The sequence below is a fragment of the Talpa europaea genome (genome assembly GCF_964194135.1).
Source record: "Talpa europaea genome assembly, chromosome: 7".
NCBI classification, from domain to species: Eukaryota; Metazoa; Chordata; class Mammalia; order Eulipotyphla; family Talpidae; genus Talpa; species Talpa europaea.
The window spans coordinates 21,736,830-21,763,174 of NC_140074.1; the positions used below are offsets into that span (position 1 = coordinate 21,736,830).

Consider the following 26,345-nt stretch of genomic DNA (forward strand, 5'->3'; position numbering starts at 1 on the left):
AACCTACTCAGTAACCTATAAAATAGTGACTTTGCCTGGTGACTTTTTCTTTTTTTAAAAAAATATTTATTTATTTATGCGTATAAGAACTGGGGTATAGGCCAGAGGTTATTACAGAGGAGTGGAGGGATAAAGAGCTGTGGGGGAGAATCTTTGTTAGTTGTAAAACTGCTAGCAAATATAAAGTGGTCATTGCTTGGGGAGAAAATGGGAAATTGAAGCATATATCATTCTCATCTGTCTGGGATGGTAGTGAATGATTTGCCCAGTTGTCCATGGTTATTTTAAGTTCAAATTCTAGACCAAAGTTTCTGAGATACTTGGGATTTGGTCAGATATAGAAATTCCCACCTGACTATCTACCATCTTTGAGTTTACATATCTGATTAGCCCAGTTGTAGATTCTTGTAATTTCTTTATTCTCATATATGTTTATTAAGTGCCAGAAGGAATCCAGGAATTTTGCACGTGTCATCTTGTTTAGTTTAATCTTTAAACAACCTTCTGAGACAGCTGTCATCTACATATTACATGTGTAGGAACTAAGGATTAGAGTCCTCAAGTAACTAGCTGGAGTCCTCAGAACTATAAGTGACAGAGTCAGTGTGGTTTAAAATGTTTTCTATTATTGAGGGGGGGCGGAGCAACAGAGGGGGGGCGGAGCAACATGGCGGCGAGGAGACGCTGCGAGTAAGATCTCCCATTAAAAAAAGTTAATAGGGAGGAAAAGCGGCAGGTCCCAGTGAGAACTGGGACACGGAAGATAAACGGACGACTCCAGCAAACTGCCCGAAGAAGAAAGTTGCCATAAAAGAGGACGAGAAGGGAGGGAAGCGCAGAACCCTGCTCCCCTCCCCCGCCCACAGAGGCGGCACTCTCTGACCGGCAGAGACGAGGGAAACAACAAACCAAAACGCCCAACAAGAAAAACGGACGCAGCAAGCGGGACTGTGAGTGGAAAGGAACTATTTCAGCCACCACACCCCGTGAACGGGAGCTGAGGCGAACCCTGCAGGATCCACCGCGGAGGTGAGCTCCAGGCGCCATTAAAGAGAGCCCCGCCCCCCAGGAGGAGACCAGCACCAGCACACAGCCCCGGCCGCCCGGTAAGCTTGCGCAAAAGCGGCGCTCGGATTGCAGCTGCCCAGGCCCCTGCGCCTGCGACCTAGGCTTGCGGGGAGACGGCGGAGGCCCTCCCTGAGTGAGCAGGAACAAGGCGCCCAGGCAGGGGAGCGGGATTCAAAAGGCGCCATTCCCGCACCACTGATCTGGGCTACAGCCCGCGTCCTGGAACTGAGGGCTTTGGAACTGAGACCCGGGGCACGAAATTAGGGGGAGACGGCGGAGGCCCATCCTGAGTGAGCAGGAACAAGGCGCCCAGGCAGGGGAGCGGGATTCAAAAGGCGCCATTCCCGCGCCACTGATCTGGGCTACAGCCCGCGTCCTGGAACTGAGGGCTTTGGAACTGAGACCCGGGGCACGAAATTAGGGGCGTGGGTTCCCCACGACGGTGGGGCACAAGGCAGACACAGCACCCCAAAGCCGTTGAGGTGTACCCTACCATCCCCGCTCTGCTCCCTGTCCCACGGGGTGGAAAATCAGCTCCCCAAGGGCTCTAGGAGAGATCTCTGGCGCCACCTAGCGACTTGAAGCCAGCAGAGGCTCCTGAAGGAGCTAGTGGCCAGCTGGGGAGTTTGCCCACACCGGGCCCCTTCCGAACAAGTAGTCTGAGCCCACAGGGAGAGCGAGCACCCACAGCCGGGGCAGACCAGGTGCGCAGAAGAGTGTGCCTGAGACCAGACACGCAGGGAATGTGTCCCACATCACCATTTTAGAACAGGGACATTTCTTCAGTAAAGACTACCTGCAGAAGGCTTCCTCAGGAGCCAGAGGTGAGCGGGGGAAGTTCGCCCACGCCAGACCCCCTCTGGCCTGCAGTCCAAGCCCAGAGGGGAGCAGGAACCCACTGCCGGGGCAGACCAGGCGCACAGGGGAGTGTGTCCCTACATCGGCATTTTAGAACAGGGACCTTTCTCCAGTAAAGACTGCTTGAAACTGACAGATGACTCCTGGAAGAACCAGAGGGGAACAGAGAAGCCCACCCAAGATGCCGGCCAGTCCCAACAACACAGTGTCCCAACGCATACGGCAAATTAGAAAACAGACAGTAGGGAGGAGAAGAACCACACGCAACCTAGCAACTCTCCAGAGAAAAAGCACACCACAAAAAGAAAGCCAGCCCCCAGATTGCAAAGACAATAACTTGGAAGAATTTCTGAGCCTTCCAGAAAGAGAATTTAAAATTGCCGTGATTAAAAAACTAACAGAAGTCATAAAGGAAAACAATGATAAGGGAAAAATAATCAACGATCAGAAGAACGCAATTGAGTCCCTAGAGAGGGAAAACAATGGTCAGAAGAAAGAAATTGAGTCCCTAAAGAGGGAAGTAAAAGAAATGCAGGAGATCAAAGAATTAATGGAAGAACTAAAGAATTCTGGGAAAAGCAATGAAAGCAGAATAGATGAAATGGAAGAACGAATAAGTAATCTTGAAGACATAGAAATAAAAAGAACCAAAACAGAAAAGGAAAGAGAAGTACGAAGGAAAAAGAACGAAGAAAGACTTCGGGAACTATCTGACTCCATGAGGAAAGGAAATATAAGAGTTATAGGAATACCAGAAGGAGAGGAGAGAGATGTAGGAACAGAGAAAATATTCAAAGAGATAATTGAAGAGAACTTCCCAAATGTGAAGAAGGAGCTGAAAATTGATATACAAGAAGCAAGAAGAACACCAAACTTCCACGACGAAAGGAAAAATACAGCAAGACACATAATAGTAAAGCTCCCAAGAATCCAGGACAAGGAAAAAATAATGAAGCTGGCAAGAGGGAAGAAACAGATAACATTCAAAGGAAAACCAATCAGGCTGACATCAGACTTCTCCGAAGAAACACTACGGGCAAGGAGAGAGTGGAGGGACATAGTCAACAGACTCCAAGAAAACAGATGCCAACCAAGAATACTCTATCCCGCAAAGCTCTCCTTCCTCTTTGAAGAAAGAATATGGACCTTCCCAGACAAACAGAAACTCCGGAATTTCATTGCAACTAAACCCCCACTCCAAAAAATACTACAAGGAGTCCTAAAGCCAGAACCTCAGAGGGACGAATAACAATGAAAGAAGGCCAAAAAAAAAAAGTTATTAAAAGAATAAATAAATAAAATCAAAGGAAAGACAAACACAATGGCAAATACAGATGTTAACATATCAATAATAACTCTAAATGTAAATGGACTAAACTCTTCAATAAAAAGACACAGAGTTGCAGCCTGGATTAAGAAACAAAACCCAACCTTTTGCTGTCTCCAGGAAACACATTTAGCTACAAAAGATAAAAATAGGCTCAAAGTTAAAGGATGGAAAACAATCCTACAAGCAAATGGACCAAAAAAGAAAGCAGGAACAGCTATACTTATATCAGATAAAACAGATTTCAAACTCAAAAAGATAAAAAGAGACCCCAATGGTCACTACATTATGATCAAGGGGACAATACTTCAAGAAGAAATAACACTCATTAACATATACTCACCAAACGAAGGAGCACCAAAATATATCAGACAACTGTTGTCCTCTCTGAAAACAGACATCAGAGAAAACACATACGTAGTGGGAGACTTCAACACACCACTATCAACAATGGATAGATCAACAAGACAAAAAATAAGTAAATAAACTAAAGCTCTAAATAAGGACCTAGAGCAATTGGGCTTAACAGACATCTATAGAACACTAAACCCCAAAAAAACAGAGTACACATTTTTCTCAAGCGCACACGGATCATTCTCCAGGATCGATCACATACTGGGGCACAAGACAAACATCAACAGATACACCAAGATTGAAATCATATCAACCATCTTTTCTGACCATGAAGGCATCAAACTAGAAATAAACCATAAAAAGAAGGCAAGGAACTTTCCTACCTCATGGAGATTAAAAACCACACTACTGGAAGACCATTGGACTAATGAGGAGATCAAAGAAGAAATTAAAAAATTTTTTGAATTGAACGACAAGGAGGACACCAATATCCTAAATGTATGGGATGCAGCAAAAGCAGTAATAAGAGGAAAATATATAGCAATAGAAGCTCACATCAAGAAACAAGAAAGAACGCAAAGAAACAACCTAATCTTGAAGCTCAAAGATCTAGAAAAAGAACAACAAAAAAACCCCAAAACCAGTAGAAGAAAAGAAATAATAAAAACCAAAGCAGAAATAAATGAAATTGAAACTAAAAAAACAATCCAAAAGATCAATGAAACCAAGAGCTGGTTCTTTGAAAAAATCAATAAAATAGACAAACCCCTAGCCAGGCTCACAAAGGAAAAAAGGGAGAAAGCACAAATAAACAGGATCATCAATGAAAGAGGAGAAATCACAACAGACACAGCAGAAATCAAAAGAATAATCAGTAACTACTATGAACAGTTATATGGAAACAAGTTCAACAATCTAGAGGAGATGGACAAATTCCTACAACTCTACAATCACCCAAAGCTAGATAAAGAAGAAATAGAACACCTAAACAGACCAATTACAATTAGCGAAATTGAAATGGTAATCAAAAACCTCCCCAAAAACAAAAGCCCAGGACCTGATGGATTTACAAATGAATTCTACCAAACATTCAGAGACGAATTAGTGCCTATCCTTCACAAACTCTTCCAAAAAATTGAGAAGGAAGGGACAATACCAAACACGTTCTATGAAGCCAACATTACACTAATACCAAAACCGAACAAGGACAACACAAAAAAGGAAAACTACAGGCCAATCTCCCTAATGAACACTGATGCAAAAATCCTCAATAAAATTTTAGCTATCAGAATCCAACAATGTATCCATAAGATAATTCACCACGACCAAGTTGGATTCATTCCAGGGGCACAAGGATGGTTTAACATCCGAAAATCAATCAACGTTATCCAACACATCAACAAAAAGAAATATAAAAACCATATGATAATATCAATAGATGCTGAGAAAGCTTTCGACAAAGTGCAACACCCATTCATGATAAAAGCCCTTGAAATTCTTGGGATACAAGGAACATACCTCAACATCATAAAGGCCATCTATGACAAGCCAACAGCCAGTATCATTCTCAATGGTGAAAAGCTGAAAGCAATTCCATTAAGATCTGGAACAAGACAAGGATGTCCACTCTCACCATTGCTTTTCAATATAATACTGGAAGTCCTAGCCAGGGCAATAAGACAAGAGAAAGACATCCAAGGAATCCAAATAGGAAAAGAAGAAGTCAAACTATCACTATTTGCAGACGATATGATATTATATATAGAGAACCCCAAAAACTCCACAGAAAAGCTAATTCAACTCATCAATCAGTTCAGTAAAGTGGCAGGATACAAAATCAACACGCAAAAGTCAGTAGCCTTCCTATACACAAACAATAAATCTGAAGAAGAAGAAATCAAAAAGACCATCCCTTTTGTTATTGAAACAAAAAAAATCAAATATTTGGGAATAAATCTAACAAAAGAGGTAAAGGACCTATACAAAGAAAACTATAAAACACTGTTAAAAGAAATAGAAGAAGACACAAAGAAATGGAGAGACATCCCCTGCTCATGGATTGGAAGAATAAACATTATTAAAATGGCCATCCTTCCAAAAGCAATATACAGATTCAATGCTATTCCAATCAAAATTTCAATGTCATTCTTCAAAGAAATAGAACAATTATTGATGAAATTCATATGGAATCACAAAAAACCCCGAATAGCCAAAGCTCTCCTGAAAAAAAAAGAAGGGAATGAAGGCATCAGACTCCCAGACTTCAAACTATACTACAAAGCCATAATCATCAAAACTGCATGGTATTGGAACAAGAACAGACATACAGACCAATGGAATCGAATAGAAAATCCAGAAATAAACCCACAGATTTATGGTCAACTAATCTTTGACAAAGGAGCAAAGAATATGCATTGGAGCAAAGAAAGTTTGTTCAATAAATGGTGCTGGGAAAACTGGGTCGCTACATGCAAAAGAATGAAACTTGACCACCACCTCACACCATACACAAAAATCAACTCAAAATGGATTAAAGAACTAGACATAAGACCTGAAACCATAAAATATATAGAAGGAAATATAGGCGAAACACTACGTGATTTGCACATCAAAGACATCTTTACAGACACATCACCCAAAGCAGTGATAGTGAAGGCAAAGATAAACAGCTGGGACTACATCAAATTAAAGAGCTTTTGCACAGCAAAAGAGACAATAACAAAAACAAAGAGAAACCCCACCAACTGAGAGAACATTTTTGCACCCAACACTAATGATAAAGGACTGATCACAAAAATCTGCAAAGAGCTGATGAGACTCAACAACAACAAAGAAAATAATCCTGTCAAAAAATGGGCAGAAGAGCTTAAAAGAAACTTCTCTGAAGAGGAAATGCAAATGGCCAACAGGCATATGAAAAAATGTTCAACATCACTTGTCATCAGGGAAATGCAAATCAAAACTACCATGAGATACCATCTTACACCAGTGAGAATGGCACATATTAAAAAAACTAGCAACAACAAATGTTGGCGAGGGTGTGGAGAAAAAGGAACTCTTCTGCACTGTTGGTGGGAGTGCAAACTGGTCCAACCACTGTGGAAAGCTGTGTGGAGATTTCTGGACCTACTAAACATAGAGCTTCCATATGATCCAGCAATTCCACTCCTAGGTATTTACCCAAAGGACACAGAAACATCAATTCCAAAGAACACCTGCACCCCTACCTTTATAGCAGCACTGTTTACAATAGCTAAGCTTTGGAAACAACCCAAATGCCCAAAAATAGATGACTGGATCAAGAAGATGTGGTACATATATACCATGGAATATTACTCAGCATTCAAAAAAGATAAACACATGCAATTTGCAGCAACATGGATGGCGCTGGAAGGGATCATGCTCAGCGAAATAAGCCAAAAAGAAAAAGAAAAATACCGGATGGTCTCACTCATAGCAGGAATCTAGAAAACTTAAATAAGGGACCAGGAAAATGAATAACTATAAGATAGTGAAAATCAAAATCAACAAAAAACTATGAACCAGAGACACTTTTAGGGGGGCGGGAGGGGAGGGATTGGGGTCAGAATGGGGGGGCTGCAATTGTATGGGGAATATAACAATAAAATTTATTTAAAAAAAAAATAAACATATATGACATATAAAAAAAATGTTTTCTATTATTCTGCGGTGTCATTGCATGGTTCTATCCTCTTCAACTCTACCCTGTTTATTTTTAATATTTAATATTAGAAATACAGTTGTCAAAATCTAATGGATTGGGAAATAATTATTATATCACCAAAAAGCAAACAAAATAAAGATTCCTTTCAATAACTCTTGATGTTTAAGTTCTTATCTGTGGGTCTCCAATTCAAAAGAGTGGATAAAAAGAAAGTATTAGAATCAACAAATGTTGGCGAGGGTGTGGAGAAAAAGGAACTCTTCTGCACTGTTGGTGGGAGTGCAAACTGGTCCAACCACTATGGAGAGCTGTGTAGAGATTTCTGGACCTACTAAACATAGAGCTTCCATATGATCCAGCAATTCCACTCCTAGGTATTTACCCAAAGGACACAGAAACATCAATTCCAAAGAGCACCTGCACCCCTATGTTTATAGCAGCACTGTTTACAATAGCTAAGCTTTGGAAACAACCCAAATGCCCAAAAATAGATGACTGGATCAAGAAGATGTGGTACATATACACCATGGAATATTACTCAGCATTCAAAAAAGATAAGCACATGCAATTTGCAGCAACATGGATGGCGCTGGAAGGGATCATGCTCAGCGAAATAAGCCAAAAAGAAAAAGAAAAATACCGGATGGTCTCACTCATAGCAGGAATCTAGAAAACTTAAATAAGGGACCAGGAAAATGAATAACTATAAGAAAGTGAAAATCAAAATCAACAAAAAACTATGAACCAGAGACACTTTTTGGGGGCTGGGGGGCGGGAGGGGAGGGATTGGGATCAGAAAGGGGGGTTGCAACCGTATGGGGAATATAAAAATAAAATTTATTATTAAAAAAAAAGAAAGTATTAGAATCAGTGAATAGGCAATAAAGATTATCTGCAATGTAGATAAAAATTCAGTTTAATAAAACATGATTTCCAATGAAACTTCTCTCAAGAATGAGAGTTTTGGATAGCAGGAAGACTTATTTTGAGAAAAACCTTTCCTCATTCAATTTAGTGCTCTCTAGTGGCCTGAAAGTCTGTGTCCTCCCAGATTAATACACTTTATAATCCCATTTGGTCCATAGCCTCGAACCTGCAGAGAGGAAACACCAGCTTCCCACCACAATACTGAGCATTGGGCCCCAACATTCCTGGGTGCTACATCTGTGACTCTTTACTCACCGACCCTGTACCTCACTTTCTCCTGCAATAAAAAGAGAGTGATAATGCTTATGAAGCTATAAATATTAAGTGAAACAATGCATTTAAATCAAGTTATTCAAATGCTAAGTGCTATTGATTTGTTTCTCACAGTACTTTTTTCAACAGGAGGTATCACCAAAATAAAACACAGCAAGTCAGATACCCCATGGCAGGAGGTGATTCACTCATTTGTTGTTCTTTTACAATTGTTGCATTCCATACTTATCCTCCTGCACTTTTTACAAAACAGCAAAATAGGATGGCAAATGGCATTCAGCAGACATGGATTCTAACCTCAGCCTCCATTCATGGAATAACTCCATCCCTTTGAACTTCACTTCCTTGCAGCTATAGAACAAAGGTAGCTGAAGAGATACTCATAATTCTACTAATGATACAAGTTTGTCTTGTAAGAACCCCTAGCTCAGTGCCTGACATTTATGCCCTTGCTTCATTCCCTTTCCACTTACAAGAATGTACACCCACATGCAAAATATCTGAGCTGGTCTATAAGGGAGACTCTTTTCCTTTTTCTTGTTTATTTTGGGTGTTTCCACTTTCCCTTCCTCTGTGTGTGTGTGTGTTTTAAGATGAGCTCAATCACAGTTGTAGGCTAAAGGCTACTGAAACCTCTAGAGAGGTGTCATTTGAAACAAACACAATGGATTGAGATGGGTGTCTCATGTCTTGAGCAGACCAGCGGCACTTGCCCAGGCTTTGCCCACTGAATAGCATACAGCCATCTGCAGTGTCATTCAGCTCTTTTTCCTGAGAGCTTGAACTAATTGAGAACTTTTCGTGCGTGTAACATGCTGTCTGCTGCCTTCTGCTGTAGCTCACCTATTCCAGAACTTACTCAGTAGAACCAGAAGTCAGGTTGGTAGACTCGGTGGGTTATTTGGCAATTCCTCCTTTCTGTCAGTTGGCAGTTGGTAATTTATACCCTTTGTAATAACATCTTCCAGCTGCCAAAGAGGTAAGTGCTTTGAAGTCATTAAACTACTAATTCTTAACTTTTGAGGGGTCATAGACCCCCCCCAATGCAATCGAGTGCATTGCATTGGATGCTCTTCCTCTTACCCTCTGAAAACTCATGCACACAAAATTTTACAATTTCAAAGATTTCACAAACTTCCCTTCCCTTCTTCCCAGGTACAGCCTATAGACCCCAAATCCCATCACTAATTAGTATTTGTATTTATAAATAAATGTCTCTGTAATCAGAATTATTCACCAATAATCTAACACCAAATAGCAGTCAGGAAATGAGTGCTGGTATCAAACGCAACTTTCAACTAAATGAATTTTGTTGATTTGCTCTGGTAGGTTAGTGGAACAAGTAAGGAGAGGGGATAGTCACAAATAAAATGGATACTTTGTTTTATTTGTACGTAATAACTAGCTATGAAAACAGAAGCAATTGATAATGTTGTCAAAAAAACTGAAAAGTGTTACTTGTTAAGGCTCTTACATGTCACCTCTTACATGTCTCTTATATGTCACCTCTTACATACACACACACATACACACACACACAATATTAAGGTTATATAGGAGAATGCCCTTGTTCCTGAAGATAGTATGTAAAATGTTTAGCTGTGACAATATAATGACATCTGCAGCTTTCTTTAAAATGATTTAGAAAATATATATACATACACTGATAAAGCAAATATAGAAAATGTTAATTATTGCATCTAAGTGGTGGGAATAAAACTATTCATATACCTCTGTGGATTTTTCATTCAGACCCAGTAGTAACTACAAAGTGTTTTTCTATAGGATATTCCATATTTCATTTCACCTAATTCTACAATATATTTTTAATGTCAGCCCTGAAAATAGTGCTGAATTTAGCAAAGAAGATGTGCTGACTATAATGTTGGTACCTCCTAGCTCCATTTAACAGTAATGGAATTAGAATTCTCAGAGCGTGTATTTTCCATTTCTGTTACTGCAAATCTACATCTATTTTCAATAGTACATGAATTCCATTGTGCTACTGACAGATAGCAGATAAGATATGCCCTAGGAGACCCGTAGCCACTATCTGGAACCAGAATGTTTATTTTAAGACCTGAACTTCCAATGTCCCAGTCCATTACTACTTCATCAGCAAAAATAGAGCACTGTACTTGTTTAATGGCAGATCTCACTTTCACCTCCATTTTTCTGTCTTTGTCTTTTCAAGATTAGAAAGATAGATGACTTTGGAATTAATACCCTTATAAATAAATTTTATTTTTATATTCCTCATACAATTGCAATCCCCTTGTTTTCACCCCAATCATTCCCCTCCCCGCCCTCCTCTCCCCATAGAGTGTCTCTGGTTCATAGTTTTTTGTTGATTTTGATTTTTTCTTTCTTATAGTTATTCTTTTTTCTGGTCCCTTATTTAAGTTTTCTAGATTCCTGCTATGAGTGAGACCATCCGGTATTTTTCTTTTTCTTTCTGGCTTATTTCGCTGAGCATGATCCCTTCCAGCGCCATCCATGTTGCTGCAAATTGCATGTGTTTATCTTTTTTGAATGCTGAGTAATATTCCATGGTGTATATGTACCACATCTTCTTGATCCAGTCATCTATTTTTGGGGGCATCTGGGTTGTTTCCAAAGCTTAGCTATTGTAAATAGTGCTACTATAAACATAGGGGTGCAGGTGCTCTTTGGAATTGATATTTCTGTGTCCTTTGGGTAAATACCTAAGAGTGGAATTGCTGGATCATATGGAAGCTCTATGTTTAGTAGGTCCAGAAATCTCCACACAGCTCTCCATAGTGGTTGGACCAGTTTGCACTCACACCAGCAGTGCAGAAGAGTTCCTTTTTCTCCACCTCCTCGCCAACATTGTTGTTGCTAGTTTTTTTAATATGTGCCATTCTCACTGGTGTAAGGTAGTATCTCATTGTAGTTTTGATTTGCATTTCCCTGATTACAAGTGATGTTGAACATTTTTTCATATGCCTGTAGGCCATTTGCATTTCCTCTTCAGAGAAGTTTCTTTTTAGCTCTTCTGCCCATTTTTTGACAGGATTATTTTCTTTGTTGTTGTTGAGTCTCATCAGCTCTTTGCAGATTTTTGTGATCAGTCCTTTATCATTAGTGTTGTATGCAAAAATGTTCTCCCAGTTGGTGGGGTTTCTCTTTGTTTTTGTTATTGTCTCTTTTGCTGTGCAGCTCTTTAATTTGATGTAGTCCCAGCTGTTTATCTTTGCCTTCACTATCACTGCTTTGGGTGATGTGTCTGTAAAGATGTTTTTGATGTGCAAATCACGTAGTGTTTCGCCTATATTTCCTTCTATGTATTTTATGGTTTCAGGTCTTATGTCTAGTTCTTTAATCCATTTTGAGTTGATTTTTGTGTATGGTGTGAGGTAGTGATCAAGCTTATTCTTTTGCGTGTAGTGACCCAGTTTTCCCACTACCATTTATTGAACAAACTTTCTTTACTCCAATGCATAGTCTTTGCTCCTTTGTCAAAGATTAGTTGACCATAAATCTGTGGTTTATTTCTGGATTTTCCATTTGATTCCATTGGTCTGTGTGTCTGTTCTTTTTCCAATACCATGCAGTTTTGATGATTATAGCTTTGTAGTATAGTTTGAAGTCTGGGAGTGTGATGCCTCCATTCCCTTCTTTTTTTTTTTTCAGGAGAGCTTTGGCTATTCGGGGTTTTTGGTGATTCCATATGAATTTCATCAATAATTGTTCTATTTCTTTGAAGAATGACATTGAAATTTTTATTAATACCCTTATATTTTAAACCATGTACTTTTGTTCAAAGTTAGGCTCATAATTAAAATTCTAGATTTTCTTAAAATCACTAGACCTTTAACTCATAATCTTTAAAGTGGATGTAATAGCAATTGACTGTTACATAGGCCAAAAAAAATAAAAGAATCCTATCTTATACAGAAATTAACTTAAACTGGATCACAGGCTTAAATGTAAAATATGAAATTAAAAACCTCTAAAAAAATAGGATACAATGGTCAAGATCTAGCAGTGGGTGAAGAATTCTTAGACTTGTTAACTAAAAACTAATCCAGCAAAGGAAAATTTGATAAATTGAACCTCATCAAAATTAAAAAATTTTGCTTTGTAGAAAACCATGTTAAGAGGAGGAAAGAACAAATTATAGATGGGGGAAAAATACTTTCCAATCACCCTTCTGGCAAAGGACTAGTATCTACAACTTATTTTTTTTAACTCTTGAAATATAGCAATCCAGTCAGAAAATGGGCAAAGTATTTCACTGAAGTGGACATACAAATGGCATATAAGTACATAAAAGATGTTTAAAATCAGAAGCCACTAGACAAATGTGCATTAAAACCATAATGAGCTTTTCCTATACCTATTAAAAATGACTAAATTTTTTAAATAGTGACAATACCAAATGTTGGCAAGAATGCAGAAAAACTGGATTGCTCAGACCTTTCTGGTGGGAACATAAAATGTTCTACTCGGGAAAATAGTTTTACAGTTCCTTTTAAAGCTAACCAGTTGTCTTTTTTTTTTTTTTAATAATAATTTATTACTTTACTGCTGGTAACATTAGGAGTCTCCCGATCAGGTATCACCATAAACAGTAGTCTTACACTTGGGTGTAAGACCATAATCTATTAAAAACATCAAATAAAACATGGGCAAAACACTCCACAACACTGACTTCGGGATTTCTTTGGGGACTTCACTCCAACAGCTCGGGCAAAAAACAAAAATAAACAAATGGAAAGACACAAAACTAAAAGCTTCTGTACCATGAAAGAAATGTGCTTTCTCCCTACTAAATGAGAGAAAATATCGCACATAATACATCCAAAAGGGCCTAATATCCATGATCTACAAAGAACTCAGGCAGGGCCACCCCGGTGGCACAGCGGTTGAGCACTGGGTTGCGAAGCTGCCCGCAGCCTCTGAAGTGCCGGTTCAATCCCCGGCTGCTCCCCAGCCACCCGAGGAGGGTCCCACATGGCGCGCAGACCTCTCCTGCCGCCTGCTGCTCCCCTCAGCAGTGTACTTCGGTCCTTCTACCTGCTCTGCTCTCCCCTCTGGCTCTGGTGAATTCTCTCACCCTCCCGTGCTTCTGACTGTACCCAGTGCTTGTATAAATAAATAAATAAATCTTAAAAAAAAAAAAGAACTCAGGCAACACAATGAAAAGAGAACAAAAAAAATGGACAGAGGAGTTAAATAGCACTTCTCCAAAGAAGACATACAAATGGCTTATAGGCACATGAAAAAATGTTCAACATCACTTATCAGGGAAATGAAATCAAAACCATAATGAATACCATCTCCATGAGAATGGCGCATATTAAATAAAAGCAGAAACAACAAGTGTATGTGAGGGTATAGAGAAAAAGGAGAAATGTCCAGCCCCTATGAAAAACATTATGGGAGTTTCTCAAACTATTAAAAATAGATATACCATATGATTCAGCAATTCCACTCCTTGGCATTTGTCCAAAGAATGCAAAAATACTTATTCAAAGGGATATATGCATTCCTGTGCCTCGCAGTACTATTTACAACAGCCAAGTTATGTGAAAACCTAAATGCCCAATGACATATGACTGGATTAAGAAGATACAGTGCATATACATGATGAAATATTATTCAGCTATAACAAAAAGTGAATGCCTGCCATTTGTAACAACATGGATGGAATTGGAAGGGATTGTGCTAAGCGAAATAAACCAAAGGAAGAAAAACAAATATCAGGTGATTTCATCTTATGTAGAATGTAGAGAAATAAAACAGAGGAGCCAGGAAAGTAAACCAAAACATTTAGGTCTAGAAATGACTGCAGTATGGAAGCTGCAAGAGGGGGAGGTTGGTGGTGGGAACAAAGTGAAGAGGGGCCTAATGATGTGCAATTAAGGAATATGGGTGCTCTGAGGTGGGTGGGATGGTGATGCATGACTGATTAGGTGTGAACCTATTTCCATGAATCATGTAGAGGGATGTCAACCAATATTACCTCAAATAAATTTAAAAAAAAAGATTATCTAGGATATAGGATTAGTTTAAAAAATCATTATATAACCTAACAGTTGTATTCTTGATGTATAATCCAAAGAAATGAAACTTATTTTTAGGCAGAAAATTATGTATGAATCTTCATAGCAGCTTTATTTACAATAACCCAAAACTAGAAACTATCCAAGTGTCCTTCAGTAGGTGGATAGGATACATCCATACTGTAGAATACTACTCAATAATAAAAAAGAACCAAACTATTGATACATGCAACAACTTGGAAAAATCTCAAGGAAATTGAAAGAACATATACTGCATGATTCCACTTATACAACAATCATGAAATAACTTAGTTATAGAGATAGATAATGTGCTATGATTGCCAGGGATTAGGGACGAGGAAAGGATTGGGTATAGATATAAAGGGATAGCACAAAGGAATCTTGTGATATAATAGGGTTTAGTATCTTGATCTTAGTGCTGGTTACCTAAAGCCACACCTGTGGTGAAACTGTTTAGAGCAGCTTACACACTATACACAATCACAGCTAAATTCACATGTAACTGGCAAAATCTGAGTGAACACTATAGACTGTATCGATGCCAACTTCCTAGTTCTGACCTTACGCTATAGTAGAGTGAGATGCTCTTTGGTTACACTTGGTAACAGGTACATAGGACCTCCCTGTTTTGGTGGGGTTTTTTGTTTTTTGTTGTTTTGTTTTGTTTTCAACTACCTGTACATAGGTCATTATTTCAAAGTAAAAAAAAAAAAAATTTTTAAGTCTCTTAACATCACTTAAACTTTGATGAGGATTAAATGAGCATTTATCACAGTATCTTAAGTATAGTTAATGTTCAATCAGCGTCACTAGGGAGTTTTATATATTAACTTCTGCTATTGCTACTTAATTAGACAAATATGATTTTTTTTCTTTTTTTAATGGTGTATAATACTTTATTTTTTTTTGAAGATTTATTTATTTGTTTATACAAGCACTGGGTACAGTCAGAAGCGTGGGAGTGTGAGAGAATTCACGAGTCAGAGGGGAGAGCAGAGCAGGCAGACTGACGAGGTACACAGTTGAGGGGAGCAGCAGGCGGCAGGAGAGGTCTGCGTGCCATGTGGGACCCTCACCCGGTGGCCGGAGATCGAACCGGTGCTGCAGAGGCAGGCTGCGGGCAGCTTCGCAACCCAGCACTCAACCGCTGCGCCACCAAGGAGGCCCTAGACAAATATGATTTAGAAGGCAGATTTAAATTAAAATCTAAGTTTCTTGAAAGCAAGGATTTGGGCCATGTGCTTTTTTCACTGTTGCAGCCCCATGCCTGTAATAGTGTAGCACGTACAAGGTCCTCATTAAATAATGTGTGAAAAGTGATTTGGAAGATACCATAAAGGAAGATATTTGAAAAATGAAGCAAGAGGAAATAACATGACAATATCCAGAGAAGGATACAGATAAACTGACAAAGATGCCAACTTGCCTGAATTCCTAGGACAGTGCAGGATAGGAAATGGGCTGAAAAGTAACTAGCATGGGCTGAAAAGATGTTGAGGATAAATTTGAACTTTCACATGACTCTCACTACCCTAGTTGGCATCAGCCTTAGGAAATCAATTAGGAAGGTATCTGTCCTCATGTCAAGCCCCACTGGTAGTAGTCATTTCCATGCACTCTACTTTCCCAGAATGGCCAGACATAGCATGGTCAATGCCCAATGGGACTGTTTCTTAGTGCTATGTTGTACACATCAACATAGTGGCCCTATTCCATTCAATGCTCCTGCCAGCTAAGAGATCACCACTACTACAGTCTCTTCTGCAATTAGTATGTTGCAAATCCAGCTATACCACCACAAGGAAGCTTAATTCTCTCAGATTAAACAGATTAAAGGACCAGTGTCTGAACACAGATCCCCAAGAATAAGGCAGAAAACTGTGGACTGATAACTCTCTATATTATTCAAAATAGTTTCTGCTGACTGTGATCTAAAACCTCACTTAATACAGGCCCCTCAATTCTTTTCTGTCTCAGAATGAGTTTTCTGCCTATTGGAACATTTTCCTTCCTGGCACAGCTTTCATCCCACCACCTTGTAACTATTAATCAGGAAATCAATGTTTGCTAAGCATCTACAGGGCATCCAGCACACGGGTAGGCAAAATATGAAATGTAAAGATGTGTAAGGTGTAAGACACCATGTTCAGGAAGGTGCCAGTTCTAACCAAGCAAACTAAAAGGCAAATACAAGCTATCAGGAATAATTGTGAAATTCTGATTCTAAAATAGGAATCCAAAGAAGGGAGGTTTTAGATTGTTGTATTTCTACAAGCTTGAGGAAACAGCAGCCTGGTCAGAACACACATGCTCTCAGATAGGTGGGGGGGGGAAATAATTCAGGAAGCAGTGGATCATTAGGAGTGTCAAATGCTCAGAAGAAAGTGACACAGTTCAGTCTTGGACTGAAACGTCATTTGCCTGCAACCTCATTATATATGAGCATATGGGCTCATTAAAAATGCATAAGATCTGATTTTACTTATTTATTATTAAACATGTATTTTTTGAGTTTCTAGGTACTGTGGAATAATATAAAATGAAAAAATCATGGTCTCTATCTTCAGAAGGGCACTCAATAATGGGAAAGAGGAAGATGGGACAAATAATACAAAAGAACTAAGAAGCCAAAGGGGGGGACACACAGAGTATGAATGGAATATGGAAGTAGCCGAACACTGCTGTGTCCCAGTTTTAAAACCCTTCTCCATGATGTGAATAGTTTTAGTATCCCCCTGGCCTCTCTTGAGAACAGGAGGAGAACAGATGAAGGAACGTGACTGATTATAAATATGTGTACATTTCAACAAAAAGTGTTGTATGTTTGATCTTCATGCCCGTTCTTGTTTTCATAAAGCTTAATTATATTTTTATTTTATTGTTAAATATTTAAATTTGTAATGCCCCTTCCCTTTCTGGAAATTCCAAATCTAAACTCGGTAAATCTGGCATCTCTGTTTTTCTGCATGTGTGGAAATTTTACAAATCCGATGGGAAACAGGTATTGGTATGGTGCCAGTGAAATTTCTAGTATCACAAGTTAAAATGTGGTGGATAATCCAGTGAGGTTGCACTGTATCTGAGAGACCAAAAACGTGAAGTTAAATATATCAAAATCACCATTTACATTACATTCAAAGTATAGTATTTTTTTCTCCTGAAGTTCAGGCTAATATTGTCAAAAATTAAATCACAACTCCAATTTTATCAGTTTCAGGATGCACTTTATTTTTTTATTAATAAATTCAAGTTTTAATTTAACCTAATGCCATACAACACAATTTTTGATATTTCAGGATGTACTTTAAATATCTAATGCCCTTTGTTATTTATTGAGTTTATAATTTTATAGAAAAAAATCATGTTCTCTATAGTCTTCTCTTGAAATCAGAATGAATGATAAATTCAGGAATAATGAATTAATCATAAAGTATGATTGCAGAGTTGCCATTTAAGCCATGGTTAATTCATATAAGTATATCCCTAAATATAACACTTAATTTTAAGTGACATAATTACTACATATCATATCTGTCTAGTTAATTTTGTGATAGTAACATTTTGGAATGTAGGCACCATGAGGACAGATATTATTGTCAACTTGTGTCACACCCATAGCCCTAGAACTTAGAATACCTGGCATGTAGTCAGTGTTGACTATTATCAAATGACTGAATGAATTGTTTTTTTCAAAACTTGCTATTCAGAGTCTCTTGTTGATGCTTTAGGCACTGGGTCTGTGTTTATTTCATTTCTGGGGCGCGTCTTTTCTTGCAACAAAGAAACAGCACTAGTATTTCAAGTATCAGAAATAAATTGATGACTGAGCACACTATCCTTCGGATAATCGAGAAACTAGTCCAGGGCAATGGTGATAAATGGAACCAACAGAGGGCTCCACTTTTCCCACTACTGCTGAGCGATAAATTCCTTCATATAAGTCCATTGATAAATGGATAGACTGGTGGGTAGTGTTTCTCAAAACTATGCTGTTGTGAAGGTCATAAAAAGTGTCTTCATGACCTTCAAGAAGCAGAAATAATAATGAATATTTATGACAATTATACGTGAGCTTAAATCATAAAGCTCAAAGATTCAAAAAGATAAAATAACCTCTATATTTATTGCCAGATACCAACTTTTTACCAAAAGAACATAATTTTTTAGATTTTTAAAAAATAAAATATGTCATTCTGCATTCACAACAATCATTTGCAACTATTTTCTGGCCTCCTTTGGAAGTCAGAGTTTGTAAATATTTCTTACTATACCTAAAATGTTTTTAATGTACATGCAGTCCTAGAGCTGGAGGTCACCCCAAGAAAAAGTCCACTTTCTTGTTTCCCGGCACTTAGAGAGGCTCTGGAGCCCAACTGCCTGAGTTCGTATACCAGCTCTGCCACTTACTGTCTGTGTGAATGGGACAAATTGTCCAAACTCCATCAGCTTCAAGGTCCTCATGTATTAAAAGGAGTGGGAGTATATAATAACCACTAATGTGAGGATTCAATGAGATGTTATCCACATAGAACACTCAGCACATATTGAGCTTTTAATAACTGTTATCCACTATGACAGGAATATTTGATTTGCCACAAATTATTCTGTGGTTTGTCCAGCACCAGCAAATCTTGAGCTTTTCTTTAAACTTCACATCATCTTAGACACTCTTCTCTTAAAAGAAGTAAGGCAACACAGACTTAATCTAGGTTACATTGAGAGTTCATTAGTCAAAGGAAATTTGTGTAACTAATGCCAGAACACCACTAACAGATTGTTTTGATTGGCATATCAGAATGGTTCATTAGCAATTGTGAGAATTACTCAAACGATACAGCAAAGTGTATTACCAACATCTGGATTTTTCAGGGGGGCGGGGTGAGAGATGGCTGTGCTGGTTGGGTTGTTAATCCCTAAATTAAGTGAATTAACACAAGAATTTAGTATCCCCAGTACAGAAACAACCTGAGGGTCTTCCTGTGTCTTTGTCTCTCCATTTACAAAACAGGGTGCTGTCTTCTCTGTCCCTATATAATAAGAAAGATTAAATAGAGGTTCTGGACTGGATTAAATAGAGGGAATGGACTTAAATAATAGTCATTACTATTAATTTAGCCAGTGGCACAAGCAGCAGAGGAGCTTTGCATACTAACTCGGGTAGAACACCAAGTCCTCACCTGGATGGGGATCGAACTCAGGCCACAGTGGGTGGCAATAGCTTGATAGCTCTGAGACTTTAACCCCTGTGCCATCAGGGAGGCCTCCAGGTGTCACTTTAGGACAGTGGGAGGCACAAGGTGAGCCCTCTCCTGGTGGATCTTACAAATTTCACTAATTGGAAGGTTGGCTGGGAGGCTGGCTGAGTGAGGGTTACACCCAATAAAACTTACATCTATTTTGTAAGCGGCATTTAAAACTTCTTTTAATTGTATTTCTCCAGCTTCCTTGAGATGTATTCTCCTCTAAGTTTAAAGTATACCATGTGTTGTTGACTTGTACACTTACAGCTTACAAAATGATTACTGTCATAGTGTTACTAACACCTGATTATCACGTAATTTATTTTTTGAGTGAGAACATTTAAAGTCTACTCTCTCAGCAACTTTATCTCTATATATAATACAACTTCCAAAAATATATAATATATAATATTATTGACTATAGTTGCCATGCTACACATTAGCTCCCCAGAACTAATTCATCTTGTTCCTGAAAGTTTGCATCCTTTGGCCAACACCCCCATTTCTACCCCTCCTAGACCCTGGATACCACCAACTCTACCCAGTAAAATTCCTTTTTTAAGATCTGTAGTGAGGCTCCATTGTACAAGACAATTATTTGGATGTGGACAGAAAATATTAGGACCTCTATTTAGTTTTATATTTTAAAAAAGGGGAAAGAAATTAGTTTGTGTTTACTTGGACAGTTGTATATAAATTAGTATAACAATTGTATATAAATTAAGATGATAGATGATTAGAGAGAGAGAGAGATTCACATTATTGATGTGTTACTTGTTCAGAGTGTTTTCAATAATGGTATGTCATCAATAGATTTGGAGATGCTGATTATATGCAGTTATATAGATTTTAGCTAGCCTATTATGGTTCAGTTCTGTATCCTGAAGTTACTGTGACCACCTTGCATTACTGAATATTCTCGAAATGTATTTTTAACAAATTTAGAGTGGATGACAACAGATGCTTCATCTCATCTGTTATGAGTCCTGCTTTTTGGGGTAAACTCTTTTCCAAGTTTTGAGGAGATTTTATTTCAACCTTTAGCCAAATGATGGTTTCGACACATATCACCAGCTGATCTCATTGGCCATGTTCTCCCCTGTACAGCCTGACTTCTTGGACTCAGACAAACTCTAGTCCAGAACACCATCCAAAGAATTGGCTCCAACAGAAACCGACCTCATGACTAGGCCTGTGACCTGTCTGATTGAGATATCCCCTCTTTTCTGCTCACAAGAGCATCCTACCAAGTGAGAGTATTAGCAAGAGCCTCCGGAATTTCTTGAAGGGGAATGGTTTCTTTTGGTCAGACTTAGGTTCTTCCTTCTCTTGATCTTTTACTTCCAGAGCCTCCTGAGCAAAACTAGACCCACTAGGTATTTTAAATATGAAATTCTAGCCTCTCCTTACCAATCCTGGCTCCTTCAGACAACACTGATTCTTGGGATAGGGATGTAGTCAGAAGCCAAGTCCAGGATATGTGGTGTCATCTCCTTCCTCAGCTGCCAACCCAGGACATGTCCAGTTAACCATCCTGGGGTTCCGTAGGCAAATCCCCTTTCACCATGTAATCAATGCCATCTTCCTGCTTCCCATAGAAGCCACCCTGACCTCTACTCTGCTTCATAACCCTGATTAATAAAATCCCTGCTTTAGTCATATAATGTGTCTTTATTCTCCCGTGTGGCTTCAAATGTTAATAGTAATGATAATAGAGCTAAAACATAGTGCTTAGTATGTACCAAACTTTGGTCCCAACACTTTACATGCATTCACTCATTTAACTTGTAACAGCCCTCAACTGTAGTCACTATTACACCTATTTTACAGACTAGAAGCTAAAGAAGAGAGGATAAGTCACTAGTCCATGGTCATACAACTAATAAGTGACAAAAACAGAACATGAACCTAGGCAATCTGAGCCTGAGTTTCAGTTTCCTAATAACTGTATGACACCACTTCTCATGCTACATTATTTCTTTTCTTGTACAACTATTTAAAAGGAAAATTATTGTTTACCTGTCTCCAAGCAGTTTCTCTTTCATTCCCTTCATTTGAGGGACTATCTGTTTTTCTGAAATTTGTTTCTGCTGGGCCTTCCCGGTGGTGCATCAGGTTGAGCACTGCGCTGTGAAGCTGTCCACAGCCTTTGTAGTGTGAGTTCAATCCCCACCAGCCAGGGAGATACCCACATAGTGCGGCAGACCTCTCCTGTCGTGCCCACTGCTTCCTTCAGCAGTGTATTTCAGTCAGTCTGCCTGTTCTGCTCCCCACTCTGTCTCTGGTGAATCCTCTCACCCTCCTGCATATCTGGCCTGTTCCCCGGTCTGTGTATAAATAAAGAAATCTTTTTAAAAAATCTAAAAAAAAAATTTGTTTCTACTACCCCAAATATTTCATGATCATGGGAATTATTCAAATAAGTCATCAAAATGCTATGTTTCTAAAAGGTGAGCTTCCAAGCCACACATTTTATTTCATTTCCACCTTTTCTTTCTATCCCAATGTGTTTCTTTCAACTGGAGTTGTGAAGTGGGTCTCCCTGTGTCCTCAGCTGCCACCTTCAGCACTTCATTCATCTTTGAGATCCTTACTTTCTTCAAGGAAAATGTATGCTATGGGCTGACAGGTGATAGTGGGCTGATAACCCAGCAGTGTAAAAGTAATTTGAATTTAAATCTCTTAATATTTCTTTCTTTAGGAATTTGCTTAACCGCTATCAGTTTAATGTTTTAGGGAGTGTGTTAGGGCACAGTAAAGGGAGGGAGAGGGAGATGATTTTGCATCTGACTGAAAAAAAATTGCAAGATTTCTTTCCTTTTAGATTTCAGATTTGAGGTTTTTATACCTTATTTCTAGTCTAAATCATTAAAATTAATATCAAGTATTGGATTAATATTTCTAATCAGTGGCATGTATGTTTTAGATCACCTTTATGACAAATAGCTGTACTTTTAAATTTGTTTTTATAGACATATAGTGCTTCCAGGTCTTTGGTAATGAATTTAGGTGCATTAGATAGGACTTAATGAACGGTTCTGATGGTGGAAGTTTATGATTGTTACTTGATTGGTGTGACAAACTGCTTGTCCTCCTATAGCTGATTCCAAGCCACTGTCCAGAAAAGTTGCTCTTATTTTATATACCTTTCTTTAGACATGGGAAATCTTTAGAATGATCTGTTTGATTATGTGACTTGCTTCTGAGCAGATAGAAAGGAATGAAGCGGGCTGTGTGGTCCTGATATATCTAAACTGTATAATTTGTCTAATGTTTATGTGGGTGAGAAGGAAGTGGCTGCCTTTGTGTGGGGTAAGACTGTACAAAGTCACATAAAAACTTTCTTTGTAACCAAAGAAATCACTTCTCAACCAGTGACTTTCAGGGCCAAAGGGGAAAAGGATGATTTAAGGATTTGTGAATGATGTATAGGGTTAAAAATATTTCTAAGTGATGTATGTGTTTTATTATAGGGGTGAAGATAAGACCTATGAAAAAGCAAAATTCCAGGCCTCCCTGGTGGCACAAGGGGTTAAGCACAGCACGGTGAAGCTCTCTGCAGCCACTGCAGCACGAGTTCTATCCCCATCTGGTCTACCCATATGGCGCAGCAGACCTCTCCTGTCTTGCCCTCTGCTCCCTTCAGCAGTGTATTTCAGTCAGTCTGTCTCTTCTGTTCCCCACTCTGTCTCTGGTGAAGCCTCTCACCCCCACCCCCCACCCCGGCCTCTACCCCAGTTCTTGTATGCGTAAATAAATAAATCTTTAAAAATTAAAAAAAAGGAAAAATTCCTATATGGAATTGGGGTTTCCACCAGGGAGAAAAACACCTATTGATAGCATCTTTTCAGCTGCTCAGTTACTTGGCATAACCAGGGAGGGGACAGCTTTAAATTAAATAAGGGTTGAGTGACAGATCACTTCCCCTTAACTTAAAGCTGTCTTCCTTATATCCTGCCCTCATGGATGTCATGTTCTAACAAGTGAAGAGAGGGTCTGCATTAACACACCAAAGCTCCCACCTAAGAAACCCTTTTGGATTCATTTTATGAACTCTTTTATATATCCTTTAAAAATTTCTGTGTGTGCTATGGATTAGCTTAACAAACCTTTGCTATAACTGGTATAGCCATTGAAACAGACCACCAGAAATTGAGGTTTCCAAATTAGTATAGCCCAAGCATATGATAATTGGTATGTTTAAAATAAAGGGGATTAAAAAGCAAAATGCTTAATAAGAATGCCAAGATTAATCCTTAAAGCCACATTAGTCTTTTTGGAAGCTGTCTTTTATAACACCCAGTGGATTAGAATAAACTTGCCAGATGTTCAATGGCGCTGAAAATAATTCGCAACACCAAGGCCAATGCCAAATCAGGTAGTTAGCTAAATAATCCAGTAGTGAGAAAGACTGTCGTTCTATACATAGATTAATCATTTCTTTGTCACTTTCTCTAGTTACTTCCAATGTAACAAAAATTCCTTTAAAATTGAATTCCTGACATAACCAGCAGCACTTTTCCAGAACTCTGAAGCAGTTATAGTGAGGCTAAGTCAGGTGAGTGTCAAGAATTATCAGTAGATGTGGGTGAGCCCCTGAAAAGGAGCAATTACCTTCATATGGCACATTGCTCATCTTTTTGCAACAGAGTTACAGAAAAGGAAATGAAAGGGTGTTTTCATGACCTCATTTGCCATTTGTGTGTCTACCCAAATTTATATGCGTACTCATGTCTGCAAATTGCACTTGAAAGAAAACTAATGATGTCAACATCTGCTGACACAAAACAATACGAAATTTAGTAAAGAATTCAGCCCTTTCTCTGCCCTCAATTTTTTTTTTGTAGAATCTCTGTACAAGGCATTTATTTTTCACTTATTATATCTTGTGATCGAGCCTCCTTGCTTATAAGAACAAGTCAATGGGGTAGACTTCTTTTCTTCCTTTCAAATCAAAAGACAGGTTTACATTTTCTTCCTTCTTCAGGTACTTTCTTAAATATATGCTTTTTAAATCTTGAGTGGTGATATTTTTGCTCTTTTTCAAAAGACTACCCTTTATTACCATAGTTTCATCCTGTTCCTTCATGTGCTTTGGTATCGCTGTATTATCAATCCCAGTTCATAATTATCTGTCTCCCATTTAGCCACAGGTGTAAATTTGCTAACTGAAAAGGCGTGCTCTGACAGTTAATCTCAATGTATGTCCAAAGGCTGAGCTTGCTGCACTGGATAATTTCCCTGGGGGATTGTTCTGTGGAATGTGGGGCCATTTGTTGAGCTGTCTGATGTTGAAGAGGAGAAAATGAAAGGAACTGCTAGAGAGAAGCAGGATCATGTGGGGCCTTTCAAAGCAAAAAAGGGAAATCAAAGCACAAGTTCAGATCCACACTAATTCCCCACGCATGTGCCTGGGAGCGAGGGAATCAGGTTTATCAGTAGTGCTTTTAAAGACAAAGATGTCTCTAAGTGAGATCTCAAACCAGGCAGTGATGGCAAATTTAGTAATGCTCACTCAGAAACCACCACCAACCCAGAACTTTTTTCTGTACCAGAGACTTACACCTTCTGCAAGGGTCTATAAAAATGTTTGGAACCAGAAGGGAAAATAAAACATGTTGATATTGACTCCAAAATCCAGAAAGGTCCCCATAAAGATCAAGATTATTAAATGTTTAATGGAATGTCTATAAAATATTTAATATCAATTTTATTAAGTACTAAGTTTAATCTTCTTAAAATTACATGTGAAAACAAATTGTGGATTCAATTTTCTCACTTAACAAGACTGTAAGCATACGAATCATAAATGAATTATATATAGCCAATAATTTGAAATGCAAAATTGTAAGAATTCTTTCCATTTCTTAACACAAAAATGTGTATTTTAGGTGGGATTTGGGACTGTCTTAACATTCTTTATATGACATAATGGTAGGACTGAAAGAGAAAACCTAGGACCAATGAAGATTTTTCAACAGTTTTGTACCTGTCTACTTTTCTCTAATTATGTGATAACCCCTGAAGACACAGATCAGCGGCAACTCTAATAGGGTGAACTGGAAATTAAAACAGGGGGCAAAGGCCCAATTTGTTCTTATTGTATACAACTACAGTTGGGTAAAGTGACAAAGACTTGTTATAATCTTAAGGAAATTCACAAGGTACTTGTACGTCATTGGAATGATCACAGCCCTAGTTCTGTTGAAGAAGGAATGTTAGTACTAAGTTGGAGAAGCAGAGCCATCCAGTTAGGGCATTTTGATAGAACTTCAGGACCACTGTTTCTGAGTTGTGTTCTCTCTCAGTTACTGGCCAGGCCTTCGTATGCCTTTCATTTGTTTTAGTCAACTTTTCTCAACCTGACAGATAACTTCCATTTTTAGCATGGAAAATCTGAAGTAGTAAGGAGAGGATAAAAGATGGATTGTCTGAATGTGTGATGATTCTAGTCTTTAAATCGGTGGCTTAACTTCTTCAAACCCAGTCTTGCTCCGTCTGTGGGAAAGTGAATGTTGATACCCTCTAGATGACATTGAAAAGGACATGTACTTGTAATGTCA

The 26,345-nt window shown here is 38.6% G+C and overlaps 1 protein-coding gene across 3 annotated transcripts in view; it reads left to right on the forward strand.

Annotated features, from left to right (window-relative positions):
* SLC24A2 (solute carrier family 24 member 2) overlaps window positions 1-26,345 on the forward strand; it is a gene marked incomplete at both ends in the record, with an annotated part of 240,254 nt that overhangs the window by 127,036 nt on the left and 86,873 nt on the right. The gene's annotated exons all lie outside the window — the stretch shown is intronic.